Source organism: Corvus cornix, chromosome 1 (genome assembly GCF_000738735.6).
Source record: "Corvus cornix cornix isolate S_Up_H32 chromosome 1, ASM73873v5, whole genome shotgun sequence".
In the NCBI taxonomy this organism is placed as follows: domain Eukaryota; kingdom Metazoa; phylum Chordata; class Aves; order Passeriformes; family Corvidae; genus Corvus; species Corvus cornix.
This window is the reverse complement of record NC_046332.1, coordinates 111,213,569-111,234,304: the sequence shown is the minus strand read 5'-3', so window position 1 is coordinate 111,234,304 and position 20,736 is coordinate 111,213,569. Positions and strand designations below refer to the sequence as shown.

The 20,736-nt window shown below is 44.0% G+C and overlaps 1 protein-coding gene across 1 annotated transcript in view; it reads left to right on the top strand.

Annotated features, from left to right (window-relative positions):
• The first annotated feature begins 11,539 nt into the window (after positions 1 to 11,539).
• The window catches only part of CASK (calcium/calmodulin dependent serine protein kinase), a 184,964-nt gene continuing 175,767 nt past the window's right edge, over positions 11,540 to 20,736 (top strand). The window contains exon 1 of the mRNA XM_039552388.1: positions 11,540 to 11,607. The gene's annotated coding sequence lies outside the window, so the exon portion shown is untranslated. The remainder of the gene's footprint in view (positions 11,608 to 20,736) is intronic.

Here is a 20,736-nt window from a genome sequence, read left to right as displayed (position 1 = left end):
AGTTTCCTTGGAGAGACAAATGTTGCAAGCAAATTTGTGCCTGACAGAGCTGCCAGAACCAGCTTTCTAAGCCTGGCACTCTGCAGAGCAGAGGACACAGCAAAGCACTCGAGAAAAATGTGCCACTGCCAGTGACAAAGCTCTTGAGAAGCTGAAGGAGTGAGAGGCCAGTGAAAGTAATCACAACATAAAGTCTTCTTCCACCCACACCAGGAAAGGCAGAGGTGCAAGTCCTCTTACTGTGAGGCTGGGGAGGGACTGGAACAGGCTACGCAGAGAGATTGTGGCTGCCCCATCCCTGGAAGCATTCAAGGCCAGGTGGGATGGGGCTCTGGGCAACCTGGCCTAGTGGAAGGTGTCCCTGTCCATGGCAGGGGAGTTGGAATGAGATGATTTTGAAGATCCCTTCCAACCCAAGCCATTCTGTGACTTTGTGATTCTGCACATGGGTCTCACAAGTGCCAACAAAACACCAGTCTCAAAAGAAGGAAGGAATGGTTGCCAGCACCACAACTAAAAAGGTTCATGCTCTCATTCCCCAGAGATAAGTTTTAGCTGAAATTGACGGTCTGCCACAGGAACCTGGGAAATAGTACTTTAAAGAACAATATTCAGCTACAGAAACATGATTTGCAAGTTAAATGCTAACCTAGGAAAGTTTTGGTGGCTGGAGGCACAGTCACCCACTTAAAAACTCAGCTGTGGTTCAAGGTCCAGAGTCAGATTTTACATGAATCAAGCAGATAAAGAAACAACAGTAAACACAGAATACAGACTTTGTTTGCAGGTACAAACCTGCTCTTACAAACAAGTTTTTTACAAAATGTAATTAAAACTATTTACATACTGTGCCCAGTATATTATTCTGTCTTTACTGATAATCTATATCAATCTTGAACTGGGGGACGCTCTTAATGTCATATGGATGTTTAAAGAGACTGGAGTGGTTATTTTTAAGACGTCATTGAAAAAATATAAAACGAGTGAAGGAAACTCATTTAGGGATTGAAAACTCTAAGTAAAGGGTTTAGAGATTTGTCCTGATCCTAAACAAATTAATTCATCAAGGAAGTGGTAAGACTTGTCACATGATACAGCAAGTACTTGTTCCCAATGCAAAGGAGAAACGAGCTTGCATGTCCTGGCTGGAAAGAAAAGTCTACAGTCAGCAGTCCCTTATCCCAGATGTGTATTGAGAGCATTCTCATGTTCCTGGGACAGTGTTGCTAGAAAAGATAACAGCTTAGAAAGATGACATCCCAAATTTGAAGCCTTATGCTAGGCCTGGCATACCTGATACAGGAAGGTCTGACATTTACCAGGGTCCTTCCTGTTTAACCATTCTGTTCTGAAATATAAGTTTAGTCATATAACCATAACCTCCATGATCTCCTCTGCAGGCTAGCAGAAAATATATTAAAGAATACACAGGAATGGCTGCCAATTGTGATCTGTACTTAGTGCTGTTAAATAATGGAGTGGTACCATTGTAACATGACTTGTTACTTGCTTACATTATATTCAATGGAAAACTGAACACAAGAGTGCCTGCTCTTGAGTGCTTACTAGGAATTCATGTCAAAGTCACAGCAACCAGCAGATATATGGGAAAAAAGATGAGGTGGGAGGAAGGTAAAAGGGAAACATAATCTGGGATACCTGGAGCTGTCACCATTTTGCAAGAAACAACTGTGGGAATGCCTCTAATGAAGAGCAACAACTGCAAACAGCAATAATACTGTAAGAAATATCCTGTGGCCAGAGACAAACTTGACACCCCAGGTGGACAGATGCAGAGGAATACGTGACACTTTCTCCAAAGGAGAAATACCAGCACTGCCATTTCACCTGAGAAATCCTGACAGCCAGCAGCCGCAGCAGGTTGAGATGAATTAGTTTCAGGACACGGCACAAGTGGAGCTAACAGCCTTGCTGCCATCTGACAGCAAGAGTATTGATACTCTGGGAGATATTTCCAATTCCATGAATCAGTGCAGAGTACCTCAGAGACTAATTGAACATGTGCTTGTTCATTAAGTTAGATTAAGTTAGGAACTGAACTTCCTTATTATGTTAATGTTTAATTTCAGGATGCAGAGGGAAGTTGCTGAGAACCTTGTCTTTAAGAGGTTCTGGCTTGAACCAGTTGTTAAATACAAGCTACAAATTGCACTGCTCTTGTTAGGAGCTCACACTCCAAGTCAGACAGATCCCTATCAAACTCCATGGTGCCTGCTGGTTCCAGAACATGGGAATACTGAGGAGACATCTTTTTCACTTCTGTGAAAGACAGACTGGGGAAAAAAGTACCTCTCTCATTACTTTTTCAAAAGCTAGTAATCTTCTCCTTTTTTTTTAGGGCATCCATTACTATATTAACAGAAGAGTTTAAAGCATCCCCCTTTGAAAGATCAAAGGAAAAATACCTCTATTTTTTTTTAAAGGAAACTTGCTGGAGCTCCTCACTACCTCCTCAGCATATCCAGAGTGATTATGCCTCAGAAATGTCTCTATCTGTTGACTGGCTGCAGAGGAAGCCCAGAAAATTAGCTCAGATGGAGACCATGGAGGCCTAAAGTTAATGAGGTTATTCATATGTGATTCTTTGTTAGAAACTCCCAAGATGAGAAAACAGAATTGACCACTGCTTGTCAAAATCTTTGTTTACCCAAGCAGCTGGGCACTGGCTGCATCTGTACAAAAGAGGCAAACTAAGTGCCTTTCCCTGTACGTATTCCACTCCTGGTCTTTAAGCCCTTCACATCCTTGAGCTGACATGCTTCTGGACAGGTACAGCTACTCTGGGCCACATCTGCTCTGTGATTATCTTCATACTTCCAACCAAAGGCACCAAAGGAAGTACAACACAACTACCATCAAGCCTCGTATGAGCTGTGACTATGAGTCACAGCTTTTCCACATGGTAGGATTTACCCACTGATCTGATAATTACTGCAAGTAAGTACTTAGCAGTTAGAAGATTTTTAGACAGCATCTCCTTTCTTCTGAAAGGAGAAAACACTTGGCCCTGTTCAGCTCTTATTTGAAAGAATCAATTATTACGACTGAACTCAAGTTTCCAGTCTAAGAGGTGTCCTTTATCCAAATCTGTAATGACTGAGCATAGGCACAGCTGAAGGCTGTGGGTGTGGAGCACAAAGTGGACACCATGGAACTGGAAAATCCTCACAGAGAACTCAAACAGCAAGGGAGTCTGAGGGATGTGCATGGTGACAGCATGGGAAGGACACCAGCGTGCATTTCTGCTCTGGGCTGGCCTCAGAGATGCGTTTCTGTCCCCGTGCCTCTTACAGGACAGAAGTTTGGGCAGACTGTCAGCAACATGTGTTACTTCTGGCTATTTTCCTCACAGGAAAACTAATTATTCCTAAAGTTTTGTCCTCCTTAAAATCATAATCCTCAGAATTAAGTTCTGCTAGATTCTTTTGTATTATTTGTGCTAAGGACATCACCAGCATCAGAGCTTCTGACTAGGGGTCACCATGTGTAAGATGAGGTTAGAACAGGCATTTGCAACTCTTTAGAAAGTGTTTATATATTTCCACGATCCTTGGTTTTCCTCTATGATAACATATTTTACATTGGTGAAAGAGCAGAGAGATGTGTTTGATGCTGCTATACACCTGGAGCTGAGAGAAAATTGAGGGCAAAGTCTTGTCTCCAGATGAGCACTGATGGCCAAAAACCCCTGAAGCTGGGCATATTGGCCTGATACAAAAACACCGAGCAAAGTGTCACTGGGGACCACACTTCACTACAACATAAACAACAATTTGCTCACCTGTGTGTCACTCTCCCATCCTTATATCAAGATTCTTCTCCCACTTCTTCCCACCTGTTATATTCTCCACTGACATTCCAATAGTGAAAGCAAATAGGGCAGCAATCATAAAAATAGTCTCACACTTAGCACACAAGTGCCTTTTCCCAAGGGAAAAAAAAAATTGCCTATGCAGAAGCATTTCTTCCTCCCAAATGAAAAGGCCCCAAGCTACTCACAAAAGTCTCTGCTAATAGTTGGACCATGTGCAGTGCACAGGTGATCAGCGAGGGAGTACAGCTTGACTTTCTTCAAAATAAGGGAGAGTCCATAAAGGGAGAGCTCAGAGAGACACTATGTACTGGGTTTAGAGAGAGTTGTTATCAAGTGTGGCAGTCTTTTTCTCTCTCTGCTGTCTCCAAACTTCACTTTCACAACAGCTTTTCAGCTGCAGCCAGAGTGTCAGGCTGCCAGCACAATGGTGAGTGCTGTGGACACTGCCAGGGATAAGGATGCCCATGCTTTGGATGGCTGTCAGAGTACCACTGCCAACATAAGCCATAGGAAAAACAGGCATTTTTCTCGCAGTTTTTCCCCTCTGTCAGACCTGAATAGGATTTCATGGGACATGGAAAAGCTTACACCTTTGCCCTCCAGGAGTTTTTCTCCTGCTCAATTTCAAAGATCTGTTGCAAACCATTTATGGTTTGGATTCCTGCAGGCAAAAGGTTTACAAGGAGTTCCTCAATGGTAACTTGGCCAGTCTGAATCAGGAAGTCAATACCAACTCTTTCCATTGCAGGTGGTTTTGCTCTTGAAGGATAAAAAAGCCTTTAATCGTGTGGGGTCAGCATAACTCTTCAGAAAGGGACAGCATAAGAGGGAGAAGGAAGTGAGCAGTAACTAAATGGTCAGGCAGAGGGTGTTCACACTTCTCGAAGGTATATCCCATCTGGAAAGAAAGTAGGCTGAGAAAACCAGGAGAAAAAGACAAAAAGCTGGATGACAAGAAGGAAGATTAAATACTTAGTAAATAATTATTTACAGAATTAGTATTCTCTTCTGAAGTTCTAAAATATGGTAAGCTTAGCTTACCCTGAGGCTACAAGATAAGTGGTAAAGATGTAGCTGTGTCTTAGAAGCCTTCAACTATAAACCTTGTCAGCTTTTGGATTGCATTACTGCACATTAATAGAATAGTGATCTGGGAAATGCAGTAAGAAAAATTAGGTATCTTAAACCTCATAAATAGGGTTTGGGAAATAAATTGGTGGCAGAATGGGGACAAAATAAAGGACAAAGTTTGGAATGAAAAATGAAACACAGAATAAAACTAAGAGGCTAAGAATACAAGAAATGCCCTAATGGGTTCACCTAGCACTCCTTACCCTAGAGGGAAGATTGAAATCAATAACGTGGCCTTCTGGGTAAGGATATTATTTGAATTCCAGGTGTGCTGACTCTTGGCATTCACCTGAATGCGGAGAAGCTGAGTGTATAATTTGTAGTGAAAACTGAATTAACAAGTTTGAAAATGAAAACAGAGCAGTGGCAGCAGGAGATAGCTTTGGAAGTACATGAAAGCCTAGTCACAACCTGCAACCCTTCCACTTCCCCAGCACCTACCAGGCAGGCTCCACGGCACACCCCTGCCATTCCATCCAGAGGTTTTTTTAATAATGATGGCGTCATCCCTGAAATGCTTGAATTCCTTTTTGAACTTCCTTATATTATTGGTGTCCACAGCTTCCTGCGGCACCAAGTTCTCAAAAAGTTTGCTAGCCAGTGTATGTGTACAATGTTGTTTTGAAAGTAGGATTATGTCTCTGTCTTAAACTACCTTCCTACTTGCTTTATTGAGCATTCCTTAGTTTCAGTAGTGCAGGGTTTGAACAACAATTCTGTTTTCACCTTTATGCTTTTGCAAACCTCAAGTATACCCTACCTCAGTTGTCTCCTCTGCATATTGACAAGTCCCAGCCTTTTGCCCTCTCCTTGCAAGGCAGCTGGCTCATCCCTGGGTCGTTTTTGTTGCCATTCTCTCTCTGTTCCTTTGCAAACTCCTTTGCAAAATCCTTTGCCATCCTCGTGGAGATGGGAAGGCCTAATGCATCCCAGCCCTCCAGCAGTGGGTGCACCAGAATTCTATGTGGAGGTGAAATGACACCTTCTCTTGTTTACAAGCCTCCCCTGACATGCCCAATATTGCCTTGGCTTTTTTTGACTGTCACTGCACCCCACAGCAGTGGTTTCAGAAAACTGCCTGGCTGAATCTGAGGGATCTTTCCAGAGCTGCAACCACCAGTTCCAAGTTCAGCATCCAGCAGGGATGGTGTAGATGAGGGTTTCCTCTCCATTTCCTCTCCTTGCCATTTATTTACACAAAAGCTCCTCTGGGCATTTACTCTGCTCTGTGGGGCCCTTCTGGAGCTTCTACTAGGGTAGCATCTGTCTAGTCAAAAGAGCTTAATAATTTTGTACAAAAGATAAGAGAGTGAGAAAAGCAAGCAAGAAGGAAAGAAAGACATAAAAGGAAAATAAAAAGGTGATTATTTTGCATTTGTTTGTGCTAGTACTTAGCATTTTGATATGGTCTTTATAATGTCACTGTTAATTATTTTTCTCTATATAGGTGCATGACTGTAGCATATGGTTGCAAATGATGAAAAGATAACTGGAACTTTGAGTTGGTTTTATTACCTGGTTTAAACCCCTCTAAGACATTTTTAATTTTAAAGTTTCAGTAAAAGCATCCTGGAGATATTTCCTCCACAGTTCTTATAATTTTATCCATACTCACCAATGAGGAAAAGCTGCAAATGGGGAGAAAAGAAATAAACACCTCCAGTAATGCAGTCGAGACACAGCTACATGGTACACAAGGAAGGGAGAAATCAGCAGAATGGCAAGGAATAGCTAAAGAAACTCCATTAAATAAGGGTTTGCATAATTTTAAAGTATTCCTCTCTCTTTTGATGTTGTCAGCTATTCTTACCTGGGACTGTTTCACCTTTGGAAACTGATTTTGGAAGATGACTTGTGATACTTCTGACAGTATCAGATTGGATCAGCTTTGGTTTAGTTTAATGTCCATCTTCAGTAGCGTTACTGTAATTTCTGTTTAATTATGAGTATGATCTAATTACAGATGAGGAAAGTGACTTTTTCCCTTGGCCAAGACCTGTCTGGTTACTGGCCCTGGGTCAGTGTGAGCCAAGTGTCAGAGGAAGGGGATGTGGTCACCACGTCTCAAGGGCAGTGAAAGCAAATTCCTCATTCCTAAGAGGCAGCTCTCAGCCTGCTGCCCAAGGAAATGATGTTTTGCCATGTTCACACATACACGTAGCTTTCCCAGGAACTTTTGAACCTGGCGGTCAATTCCAACAGAATTAGATGGGGGCAAGGTACAGATCCCTGAGATAAGCTCCAACCGCTCTTTGAAGAGAAGTGGCTGCCAAAACGAGATCTGGTGGCGTCTTCAGCAAGGAAAGGTGGCAGTGAAAGTTGCCTTCTCATTGAGCAATGGACAACTGACACGGTGAAGGAACTTAAAAAACAACTCCACTGGGGGGAAAAAAATGCAGTTGGAGATTTATCTTCCCAGACAAACATCAGTCACCTGTTAAGACAAGCATTCATGGGAAACCTGGCCTCCTTAATTATGGTGTGGCACAACTTGTGTGCTACACCTGAGCTCTGCAGCTGCAGCCTGCCCTGCCACACAGTAGATTCCGAGCTGATTTAATTACAGACTTTTGCAAAAAGTCACCCAGACCTATTCCAGGTCAGCTGATGGCTTTTTAGGGTTCTTTTCACTGACAGTTTTTACAAGGACTGAAAATGTCTGTGCCTGTTTGTGATCAAAACACTCTCTTTTCACTTCAACCAAAACACATTTCTGCTGCCCAAAGTATGATCTATTTTCAGCTCACAGAACCTGCACACCTAAACAGTATGGAAGCTTGTCAGAAACCTGGTAGGCCTGCAATATTCTCTCTTACAAAGTACTAACAGCTCATACTCATCTTCTGTGTCTGTGTCATTCTCAAACTTTGTAAGAGGGAGGGAGTTAACAGGTTACAGATCAAAGCACCCAGGACCCTGTTATAATTGGAATCCGAGGCACAGGATTTGGTGCTGTGGGATAAGAGAACACCATCAAACCACTAAAATTTCTTGTTCTTCATCATCATGTTCCTTTTACATCAAACTTTTAAGTGAAAACATTGTAAAGGCTCTTTGGATGTAACTGATAGCTATTAAACTATTGTTCCAAAAACAACCTCTGAACAACTTACCTGCCCTGAGGTTCACACTGTGCAGGCCTATGTGTAAACCCCGAAAAGACCACAGGCAAGTAAAACTTGAAAACCCCGTAAAATTTTAAAAAGTAAGTTTGCTAGTGCCCAAGCCCACACTCAGCTACTCCTTAGGACTTTTTGAATGAAATAGTGGTTAACCTAAACATACACCACGTTAACCTGGCTGTCCAGAATCTGACAGACAGGCAGCTCAAACATGTGCAGTGCTTTGTGGAAGGCTACCAGGGGCTGTAAGGCATTTCCTCATGTGAACACACAGTGTCCTTCTCTTGGTCTTTCCTGATGAAGAAGTCCCTCTCCCAGCTCTGAACTGACTGATGCCCTGATCTGTTTCCAGACCACTACCTTGCCAGTAAATCATTCCAGGTCTCAAGTGCAAAGTTTCTTCTGCTCATATGTCAAACATTATGGTTACATACTTTTTGATGACATGTTAGATGTATGTATTTCAGAATTATGAAATTAATCCCAGAATCTGTAAGGATCCATACTGGATACATGGCTGAAAATCAAGAATGATTGCTTATGAAAGGGAATGACTACTTTTGAACTTGTGGCTGGAATTTCTGATCACAAACATACCTGTAAATGTTTTGCTTCGATTATCATGCTGCTGGGTCCTGGCTGCTGGCAGACTAATGCTCACGTTTTCCTGAGCCCATTCAATCTGAAATAGAGTTACAGCACAGTTCTCAATTGTTCCAGTAATTGCTGATGCAGTGGTATCCTTGCTGCATTTGCTGGCTTACTGTGCAACTTTTTATGATCCAGATCTCCACACAAATCCCAGTTCAGACAGATTCTTCTCATGCAACTCAAATACGAGGCAGGACCTGTTTTCACTCTCCCCCTGTACTAAGCGTGGACAACTGACAGGTTTGATAGATCCACCTTGCTTCTTGTGAGCCTAATGAATGCTATGGCTGCTCTTACAAGCACATTCTTAGCTCAAGGATGGAAAAAAAATAATAAAAATAGGAAGCTCAGTCCATCAGATAAAAAAGCAGCCACTACCCTCCTTCCTGGAAGGAGCAGGACCCCTCAAGTAGGCCACATGCCTACTGGCATTCCCTGGATGCCAAGGAATGAACTGCCTCTCTTCAGCAAAAGCCCATTTTTGTTCATTGTCTTCCAACAAATTTCCTTCCCAGGACCACAACTAACCCCCCAACCCCAGGATCTTGTCCTTTAGCAGAAAGCCACGTTTAGGTGCTGCCTATTCCCAAAACCAACCCAAGTGTCCTCTGAAGCTCTTAAAGGGTTTGCTCTATTACAACATTTTGGCACAAAGGCCCCCATATATCATGCTTGGAATTCCTTGTTTTCAGTTTAAGCTGTCACACCTGGGCAATGTGGCCTGGTGTGACTCCAAGCACTCAGAATCCATAGGAAGGAGAGACCTCTGTCAGGTGACACTGCTGGAGCAGCCAAAGCATTTGCCCCAGCTCAGGAAGGGATCCATCATCAGCAATTTTCTTCCTTGTGCACTTTTGTATTGTTTTTTATGTTAACTTCTCATGATGCCTTTACAAACAATTTCACCTCAACCATAAGTGAACACTCACCCATATTCTAAAAATTCTTACTGAGTGACCTGTGTGGGACTCTGCCCTGTGGGCCTGCAAAAGGAAAAAACGGGTGCTCATGTTTAGCTGTGTGAATTTAGAGAAGATTTAAATATATCAGCTTTTTGTTCGCAGTCCAAAGAGCAGATGGTGGCTTAAATACTTTTTAAAGGTTTGTATGGGATAGAGAGCAGACCCACAGGAATGTCTCTCACCCTATAAGACAGCACTGTGCAGTGATGCAACTATTAGACATAATTAATTAGATGTAATTATTTTCCCTGGTTTTTTTTTTTTTTTTCCTTTTAAATTTGTCTGGAGACAGGAACAAGGTGAAGTCTTGTCAGCTGTGCATTTTAAAACCAACCTTTAAACCATTTCACCAGATAATTCTGCTCTGACAGTTTTTTTCTGTGTGGGGAACAACTCCGTAATTTACCTCTGCTAATGAGTTTTAAGAAGTCGCATGTGTGCTAAAGTACTTCGACAGAAATGAATACTTTTTGTAAACTGCAAGAGTTCCTGACTAATTCCTTCAAGACAGCTTTGCTTCTTCCACAAACCATCCAAGCTTTCCAAAACTTGGAAATGCACACACGTGCAACTTCTGCCTTCCTTTCATATACAGGATTCTGTGCAAGATGTTAAAAAATATGGGACAACGTATCAGGTAAGCACCCGAGTGTTTTAAAATTCACCCGATGTCTCGGACATCGTATTTACGTGGCTGTTGCGAGAACCCACAGCCAGCGGTTACCCGCACTTACTGCAAGAGCGTCTGAAGGCGCACTCCCAAAAAGTGGATGCACTACTTTTAGGCAAAAAGAGCGGTTCTCCCAACAACAAATCGCGCCTTAGAAAATACTTACATCCTGTTGGAATAGACTGAATTAAAAAAAAGAGCACTGGACAAAGCCGTACAAGCCCGGTTCGCACAAAGGTTCTTTATTGCCACAGCCCGGTCCGTGCAAACGCGAGTGCTCGGCGGCACCGCCGCTCGCCCACCTGCGCGGCGGGGCCCCCCCGTCCCTGCCCCGGGTGGTCCAGCCGCGGGGGCGATAGGGCCGAGAGGGGCGATAAGAGCGGGCGGTATCAGCGTCCGACCCCCTCCCCGCGCCATGACATCACCGCGCCCCGCGCCTGCGCGAGCCCCCACCCCACCCCTCCGCCGCCGCCCCCCCCTCCGCTCGCGCCTCCCCGGACCCCTCGAGCGGGCGGTTGGGGGCGTGGCCCCCCGCGCGCGTGCGCGCGCGCCCCCGGCGGCGCCCGCCCCCGTGACGGGTTTGCGTGACGGCGGCGGCGCTGGGAGGGAGCGCGCGCGCGCGCCCGCCCGCCCGCCCTTCGGTACCGCGAGCGCCTATCGCGGCCGCCGCCTCTCCGCCGCCGCCGCCTCCTCCTCGCGCCCGGGAGTGGAATCAGCGCCCGCGCCTGGACTCCCCCCGCCCTTCCCCCTCCCACTATTATCCTCCCTCCCGGCGCTCCCGCCCGCCCGGGAACGCGCGCCCCGCTCCCGCCCGGCGAGGGAGCGACCCGGCGCTGCCGCCCGCCCCGATCCCCTCCATGGCTCCCGCGCCGCCCCGCTGAGCCGGAGCCGCCCGCCGGGAGCCGCGGCTGAGCGCGGGAGGGAGGGGGCGGGAGGGGGGTGGGAGGCGGGGGCGCGGGGGGTGCGACACGCGCGGGGAGCGGCGGCGGCCGTGGCAGGAGGCGGAGGAGGAGCGGCAGGAGCGGGGAGTCCCGGCGCGGCCGCGGGAGCCCCGGGCGGGCGGGCGGCGCTGGGAGCGGCCGGGATTTACCGTGGTGGCGGTGGGCGCTGAGCGGCGGGGGAGCCGGGCGTCCCCGGGGCCCGCCGCCTCTCGGGCTGAGCCCCCCCGCCCGGACCATGGCCGACGACGACGTGCTGTTCGAGGGACGTGTACGAGCTCTGCGAGGTGATCGGCAAGTGAGTGCGGCGGGGAGCGGGCAGGGCAGGGCTGGGCGGGGGGAGCGCTGCCCCGCGCCCCCCGCCCGCACCGGGCACCGGGATGCTCCGCCCGGGACCCACCTGAGTCGCCGCCGCCGGCGGGTCCGTGCGGGGTCCGGGTCCCCCCCGTGGCCGGTGCCCACCGTCCTCGTCACACGGGAGGCGGAAGGGGGAGAAGTGACCCCGTGTTTCCTCAGCCACCATGATTAACCACCTCGCCATCGCTCAGCCTGGCTGCAGCAAGCGGCAACCACTTCCCACCCCTTTTCTTCTCCTCCCCCCGATATCCCATTCCTGGCACACCCATCAAGGATTGCCTATTGGGGAAGGGAAAGGGAAGACAGCTCTCCGTAGATCCACCTATTCACTGGGTGTCTGCATATTTGTGCGCCAGGTGTTGGGTTTTCCTCTTCTTTGCTGCATAATAACCAGCTTGGTAGTGGCGCTCGGGTAGTGCTCGGTTTTCGTCCAGATCCATCACTCTCGTTCGTGTGGAAATGGAGATGTACAAGGCAGGAGGAGTGCTTGGCCTTTTGAGTCTTATTATGCAACTGCTGTTAAACCGATGCTCGAGGCTTGTATGAAACCTGGGAGTTGAGGCAGTGGCTGGCGTTCCCCAGCTGCTGTTTCGGGTTACCGCTGTTGGATGAAAATGACAATTCGAGTCACCAAGAAAATGCAGAGACTCCCCCAGATCAGATGGTGATAAAGAATTAAACCTGAACTCCATTCTCCCCTGCCCCCGTATTTCTGTGGCTGTTCAGTTTTGAAATCCTTTCTTTATTTCTTCATCGTCTTTCATGTATTTTCTGTAGTTGTGTCTATGTTGCAAAAAGGACACGAAAGATACAGTGAGGCTGGGACTGCCTAATTTTCTGTATGTGTCTGATTCCGAAGCTGAGATTGATCTGCAAGCCTTAGTAGTGACATTGTTCAGTGTGCTCGGAGTTTTTTCTTCATGACAATGGATTTTATGAGGATAATTGACCGTGTTTTGATTATAAACAAGGAATTTTTCCTGCATGTATCCTCTTGCCCGCTCTCCACCCGTATGCTTTTCAGTGTATATGGAGTGTTGTCTGCTTTCAAAGCTAGGGCTAAAAATATTCTAGAATTAATCTTTTCTCAGGATTATACTGAAATGCTGGTCTTGGACCTAGCAGGTGGCTTTGTTGTCAGCAGAAGTTTCAGCACTCAGTTCTGTCGTTTCACAAGACACTACCACCTTGCTCCTAACTCAACTTTTAAAAATATTAAGCTCCAAGGGCCTTGTTTGTCACGCTAAATGGTATATGACTGTTTTAACTTGATGCTGGTGAGGAGCTTCTGTAGGAGCTAAACTCTTGTTATTAAAGGTGTTTTGAAGACAATTTCTGGCACACTCCTTTCACAAGTGGTTTTATGCTAACCACTGCAGTTCACACTCGGTTTTATTCCTGCCCAGTTGCCGTTAGAAGGAAGGTGCAGTTCTTATGCATGACTGCACACCCTTTCGGAGGACGGATGATTCACAGGGGGCCAGATGTTTGCACATCTCCAGTGACTTTTTGTTTTGTGGCTGGAGAATTTTGAAGGGAGAGCACAAAACCAGTGGATTAGGTGTTAGCTGCAGAAGTTCCATGTGAGATTTAGGTAGTAGAGAGTGTTGTGATGTAACTACATCTAACAGATAAATACTGAATCACAGTAGCATGATAATGCCAAGAGCACTGTAGCAAAAACAGGGTGTATCACTGAAAATAGCAGCAGTGGTGGTGTGAAGGGCTGATAACTGGTTGTGATTACTCAGGCTTTTCCGCACAGACGTCAAGTCAATCCTCTAAAAAACCCCAAACATTTAAAATAAATACACAGCTTTCATGTACAATTTATGTATTCCTGTTTCTTTGCAATGCTACGCAGGTGAATTCCAGGGGACCAGAGGTGCAGCATCTTTATTTAGCTTACAGATTTTGGGTATCACCTTGCCTGTCTGTAAGAAACTTGAGGAAAGCCGCTGTAAATCTGCTTTGAATTGCTACGTATGCGTCTGACCAAACATCTTTCAGTGAAACATGCACTAACTGTCTGCATGTTCCTGGGATTTGTTATTGATTGATACAGTGATTTAGTTCTTGCAAATAGCACATCTGGCTCTGATTTGCATTTTGGACACATGAAATACTAAAATGTGTAATTTATCTTTCCTAAGTAGGTAGTTACTGCTGTCACTTAGGGTTGTAAAAGGTATTTTCACAAAGGGTGTGGGAAAGAGATCTTTGCCTGTAAAGTATCTTGAGTGTTTAGTCAAAGTTCCCATACAATGTACTAGAGAAAGCAGAAGATACTTTCTTGGCTGACAGTAGACAGTCCAATTTGTGGAGGCATATTCTGATCTTTAGGATAAGCTTTAAACACTTCTAAATACAATAAACTGATAAGACTGACTTTGAGTAAATGCAGCAATAATAGCTTTTGGTGAGGAACAATTACAGGGCAGTAGTATATGACTGAATTGATGGGAATGACAATGATAAACTCTTTATGTGACATTTAGTATGTTTAAGTCCTGCAAGCATGCATTTTTCATTTTTAAGGGGTGTGGGTGCAAGGAAAGGCCACGAGGGATAGAGAGAAATTCTAGTTCATGTTTTCATTAGAAAAAAAGTTAGGGAAATCTTATTTTGCATATATTTCCAGTATACCTTTCCATTGCTGAAAGCTATATGAAAATACAAATTGGAATAACAATCCCAATTGAATTTTTTAAAGGGGCATTTATGACACTAACATTAGTCATTTATTTTTACTTAGCCAGACATGTTATGCTTGAGATTACTGTCTTGTCTTCAACTTGGCTGACACAAACATACTTCAGCAAGAAGTAAATTGGGGATTTCTTTATTAGCCTTCAAAATGTGTTATTAACATATCTCAAGATAAGTGATAGTGATGAAAAATACAGGTGTGCCATTTTTTTTCAAATTTTCTTCCAGGTACCTTTGAAGAGATTCTCCCTGTGTATTGGTTGAGAAGCACACAATCTAAAATCTTTAAGCCTGTTACTATGTGGATCAGACCATGTGTTTGATTGACAGCTCACAGATAGTAGTGCTAAGTGTACTTGTTTATTTTTTATTAGAATTTTCATTCAAAATGCTTTGAGTAGTTCATGAAACGTAGTAGGTGTAAAATTGAAACATCTTGGCTATTCATCTGAGGTGCAGACTGTTCTGAGTTTATCATAGGAGCTCCACATACACATAGGAGGAGTTTTCTTTTATGCCAAAGAGGGAATGGCTGTCTTTAGTTGGTGTTGCATCTAGAAGAGTGAGGTAAGGTTTTTATGATAAGAGCCTTATTCTGCAAGGGCTTTATTTTAAATTACCTGGTTTTACATTTCTGTACCTCTTAAGGTCCGTATCAGTTTATGTTAGCATTAGAGGAGAACCATAAAGATTGTCTGACCTTTCTGACAGTAGGACTGGAGGTTGCTTAAAAATTTCTCCAAGTGTTTAAGTTGTAAATACAATGAGATAAAGATGATAGACATTTATTTGTGTTTAAAAGGGCTCTGGTCACAACGGAAGTCATTAGTCCTGGGGCGCATTAGGAAGAGTGTTGCTGGCAGGTGGAGGGAGGTGATCCTGCCCCTCTTCTCAGCCCTGGTGAGGATCACCTGGAGTGCTATGTCCAGTTTGGGGCTCCTCAGGACAGTAAAGACATGGAGCTCCTGGATTGGGTCCAGCAGAGAGTGACAAAGATGATGAAGGGACTGGAGCATCTCTCAGGAAAAGCTGAGGGATCTGGGGCTGTTCGGCCTCGAGAAGAAGCGGCTGAGAGGGGACCTCATCCCTGTCTGTCAGTGTCTGCAGGGAGGGGGCAGAGGATGGACCAGGCTCTGCTCTCTGGTGCCCAGCAATGGCACAAGAGGAGTAAGCAGAAACTGATGGCCAGGAAGTTCCACCTGGACATGAGGAAGAATTTCTTCACTGTGCAGTGACCGAGCACTGGAACTGATTGTCCAAAGAAGCTGTGGAGTCTCTCTCACTGGAGATATTCCAGAGCCATATGGACACAATCCTGTGCCATGTGCTCTGGGATGGCCCTGCTTGAGCAGGGAGGTGGGAGCAGATGACCCACTGATGTCCCTTCCAGCCTTCTCCATTCTGCGATACTAATAGTCACTAAAATAGTACATTTTTGTAATTTTTTTCTTCCATTTGTGGGCCATAAGTACCATCATTGTTTGTGTAGTAGTGCAGTTGTTTGCATTTCCAGTACCAAAGTGTAACATGATGTTTGGTGCTAATGCTGTCAGAGCTTTCAGGACGTTCTCTGCAATATGGCTTAAGGCTAATCGTCTTCTGCACTGCATGCATGAGGATTTTAGTTTGTTTTCATCCCTCTTTCCTCTGTGATGGGATGAATCTCTCTGCTTGGGTCCTTCCATCTAGTAAAGAGTAGTTAAAGTGCAAGAGCCAGCAGGCATTGCTCCCTTCTCCTTTGTCCCTCCAGACTGTCAACGCTGCTGGAGCACCACAGATGTAAGCTGAGGATGCAAAGTTGTGGGAAAGGGAATTTTTAATTTTTTTTTTTTTCATTGAGATATGAAGGCTTCTAGCCCACTGAAGTCAGACAAGAGGTGGTGGTTGCAATTCCATCCTAAGCTGTTACCTGGAGTTGGAGGTGCCTTAGCTTTATGCCTCAGTCTGGGAGTGTTCAGGAAAGGGAGGACAGAGCTCATGGATTCCTTGTCCAAGAAATACTTAAAACTTCTAATAATTGTAATTATTGTGGTAACAAAACTATGTAGATGTATTTTGATGGTTTCAGTGGTATTGTTTTTCATTGTTGCCTCCATTTTCACTCACAGGAATTAGAATGCTGTTGACTTTCAAACATACTTTTTCTCTAGTACACTGTTGAGATTTTGCATTTCCTGTGAAACCGATGCAAATAACTGATGGGTATAATTAATGACAAATCAAATGAAAATGTGAAACAACTGTGGTACATATTCCCTGTTTGTAAAGGGGGGAGGGGGAAGGGATATGGCAACTGATTTGTCTAGCTTAGCTTTTGACTTTTTTAGTGCCTTTTGAAACTCTCTGCTAATAAAACATTCTTGTCTGTTGTCTCTGTTACAGTGTGTAAGAGTAACAGTTTATAATAAATATTTGATTTAAGCATGAGGTCATAATGTGCATTGCTTCAGGAGAATAGTGGTTGATTATTTGTAGTGTGTAATTGCTAGAGTATATCCTTAGCTAAGTTATTCCGCTATGGATTTCAGCTGTAGTAGTGACCTGTTTCTACTTAAGAGGCTCTGCCTGCTTAAGAGAAGCAGCTCAACACAGAGTAGAATGAATAAACCTGGTTTCGGAGTACAACATTTCAATCACTACTCTCTTTGTATGGCTTCTTCTAGTATTGTTTTGATAAGCAGCAGCACTCTTCTGTACATCCTTCTTCAGGAAGAATTCCTGCATGGAGAAGGGTTGCTAATTATTGGAATGAACTGCCCAGAGGGGTGGAGGAGTCACCATCCCTGGAGCTGTTCATGAAATGACTGGATGTGGCACTCAGTGCCATCCATGGTTGAGTTGACAGGGTGGTGATCGGTCAGAGGTTGGAGTCAATGGTCCCAGGGGTTTTTTTCCAATGTTAATGATTCTGTGATTCTTATGATGTGAATAAGACAGCGGTAGTGATTGGGAAGTTGAGGCTTGCTAAAGAGGGGAGTTTGGAGGAACTTGATCTAGGAAAATACAAGCTGAGAAAGATTGTGCAAGGACTTTGCAAATATGTTTATGTGTTTAAACACCCAAGAGAAGGGAGCCTTGAAGATGAGCAAATCTGAGCAGAGTAGTCCTGTGTAATTTCAGGCTGAAAGTTTGAAGATTTTTTTCTTTTAGACCAGGTTACTACTGGGATTCTGGATCAGATGTCTGCGAGAAGTGGGATAAAAAAAGTGACCTTGTCTTGAAGATTTGCTAAGTTAGGAGTTTGATCTTTTTATCAAAATAGTATGAAGCTTCGTTACCTTCAAAAAAATGGGGGCTAGGCTTCAGGACCCAAGTGATTCCTGATAATAATTTCAATTCTAACATAATGCTTGAGATAAAATACTTTAGGATAAAGAAATATTAGGGAAAGAAGAGAGACACATTTTATGTCAACAGCCACTCACCTACTTAGCCCTCTGTCTGATGCACTGCACTTTTTTATAATCTTTTATACAGATGTCACTACTATGAATGGTAATCAAGCATTATTAACCTCAATATGATGTTTCCAAAGATCACTTCTCAGAAACTTGTAGTCATATTATATGTGTCATCTAAAGAATGATGACTCCAGAAATGAGTGGTTGTTACAAGTAGGTATTTTGTGCCGAACTGTAGAGTTGATAAAAATAACTCTCATGAATGAAGTACTTTTTTTTTTTTTAAATATGCAGCATGACCAGAACTATCATCTCTACCTGTTAAAAAAATTATACTTACTTCTCAAGATAGTGTACTAATCAGCTATTACTACCAAAAGAACCCCAAGAAACTTCTTTTTCTTTGCCTACATTAGATACCTTGGTAAGGCATCCAAAGCATGGGAAGAAAGCACCTTGACTTCAGCATAGCTGTAAACTGAACTGTATTTTAGTGTGCCAGGTTAGTACCTTCTCTTCATAAACTTCTGCTATATTCAGAGAGAGTTACAGTGTTCTTTGGGAGGCATCTGTTGGTGCAAGGAATGCTGCCCTTGTTGGAAACAGCAGAGCACAGCAAACTGTTGCATTTCAGTTACCTTTGTGATAGTGGGTGTTTAAGCCCCCTCTTACCAGTGTCTTTTTTCTGGAGGTGAAATAAGGTTCAGATCAGTTTTGGAGCTTGGCCATAAAAGACCTTTACACTGTAATAAGGGTTTATTTTTTCGGTTCAGTTTGTGTGAGAAGCAAAGCCGTCTTTTAGAGATACTACTAAAAAACTGTTACAGAATAAATTTAGCACTAAAAGGACTGAGGACTATTGCCTAATGTATTCTCACAGGACAGAACTGAATGGGTAACAAGTGCCTTGCTCTTTTACTTTCCTGCCTTTTTTTCTAGAATAGGATAAGAAGGGGTAGACAGAAAGTTAGTCCATACCTTCTGTCTTTTGTTGCAGTGTTTGAGGTGAACTGGGACTGTGTTTTCCTTCCAGGCTTAGGATTTGTCAGAATTCTTGTGTTGTCAGTATTTTGCCAATTTCTGTATTGAGTTAACTTTTTCAGAAGTCAATCGTTAGAACATGTCTTCAGCACCTGAAGACATTTATAGTTGATGCATAGTTCTTACAAACTTACGAAGTTCGTTATTGGTTTAAGAAATTCTGAGTATTTGCCTTCCACCAGGGATTCTAAGTAACATTTGGTTGAATAGATTTTCACTTGGCTCCTTCACCTGTTTCTTTGGCTACCCAATGGCAGATGTAACTGCTTGCAGCTACTATGATTTCATTTTTAACTAACGTCTCCATTTTCTTTTCTGCACAATGTGGACATAAGCAGTTACTCCTAGCGTTTAATATTGACTAAATTTCCTGGGATATGTGAACTAAGAAAGCTGTACAAAACTTGCCTCTGAACAAATTTTTTTTAGACATAATGGCTGGGGTATGAGTCCTGTACAGACATTTACAGTGGTTCAAAATGTATTCTGTTCAGTTGTTTGGAAGCACTTCAAGGTAAGTTGCAAAACTAGTTTTATCTTATCAAAGTGTCAGTTCTCAGCTGCAGCTGAGATTGAGAAACCCTTAGAATTTCAAAGTGTGTCTTTCCTAGGGAACACATTATTCTTGGGTAACTTCGTGACTTCTTTTAAATTCAGTTACCAGAGTTTGGAGTGTAGCTGACTTTTTGAAATTTTTGATCCAAGGATCTCTAGGAGTAAGGAAGGAAGTCTTAACTGTAGAGAGATTGAGCCTTCTCAGGTACGGTGGTCTTTAGGATATTCAGAACTTCATTAAGTCTTTCCTAGGTGTCTTGTAATGTGGGTCTGTAAAGTAGAAATAACACTATCACAAACAAACAAACAAACAAAGAACTAAGAACTAAAGAACTTAGTATTTCTCCTGAAAGAAAGTTCAGCTTGTCCCGACCATCTGACCAGAACTTAGGCATGTTCCTCTATCTGCTTTTTTCTCCCAGTTTCATTCTGGGGAGAGGGTCTACGAGTGAAACCTTTGGCTGTGTCCTTGATGTTCGAGCTTAGAGAAGCCAGCCAAAGGATAGAGAAGCCAGCCAAAGGAGTGTGTTAGTGCTTTACTTCCACCCTGCTCCAGGAAAATCCTAATAATCCAAGTGGAGTTGTCAGCTGCCCACTTTTCTCCTTATTTTTTTGGCTCCAGATGTTGTTCCTTATACTGAACAGAGGGGAACAGTTCTGAACTGTGGGAAAGCACTAATTTACACTCAGAGGGGTTGATACACCTGTAAATGGAAGGGATAGTGAAGAAGCAAGTGAGGTAATCTTATCTCCCTTCTTCAAACCACTCCTTCTGGTTAGGAGGAGATGATAGAGGAGGTGGGGGTGAGGGTAGCCTGTGAAGATTACATAAAATTTAGGGAATTTTATATTACAGTGATAGGATCTTTTCTACATCAATACTGATCCGAAGTAGTAACTTTTCCTAGAAAGGAGCAGATCTTTGTGGAACTTTTTATGTTTGCTAGGGTTGAACTTGAGTGCAGGTCAAGCAGATAGGTTCAGTTTGGATGGGTTTAGAGAAGAGTTCTGTCTGCTCAGCACTGGTCTGGCTGCATGCAGAGCAGGAACCAGGGCAGGAATTGAGGTGAAATCCTGCACCTTTGTCATCCTGCAGCCTCTCTAAGTATATCATGATTCCTGAAGGAGAGCTGTGTCAAGTTGTAGCTGTGCTGGAGGTTGTGTAAACATGGCAGTAGTAGCCTTTCTTGTCTTTGTGCCCTTTGCGAGGAGTATGTGAGGGCAGCTTGGTGACGGGAGCTGAATTAAGTTTGCTGCTGCTGGAAGAAGGAGATCTTGCTCTCTTTATGTGCTCCCATGCCACGAGTGATCCACCCTTCCCCTGTACCAACTTCAGTATGCATCTGATCTGTATGAGCCAGGTG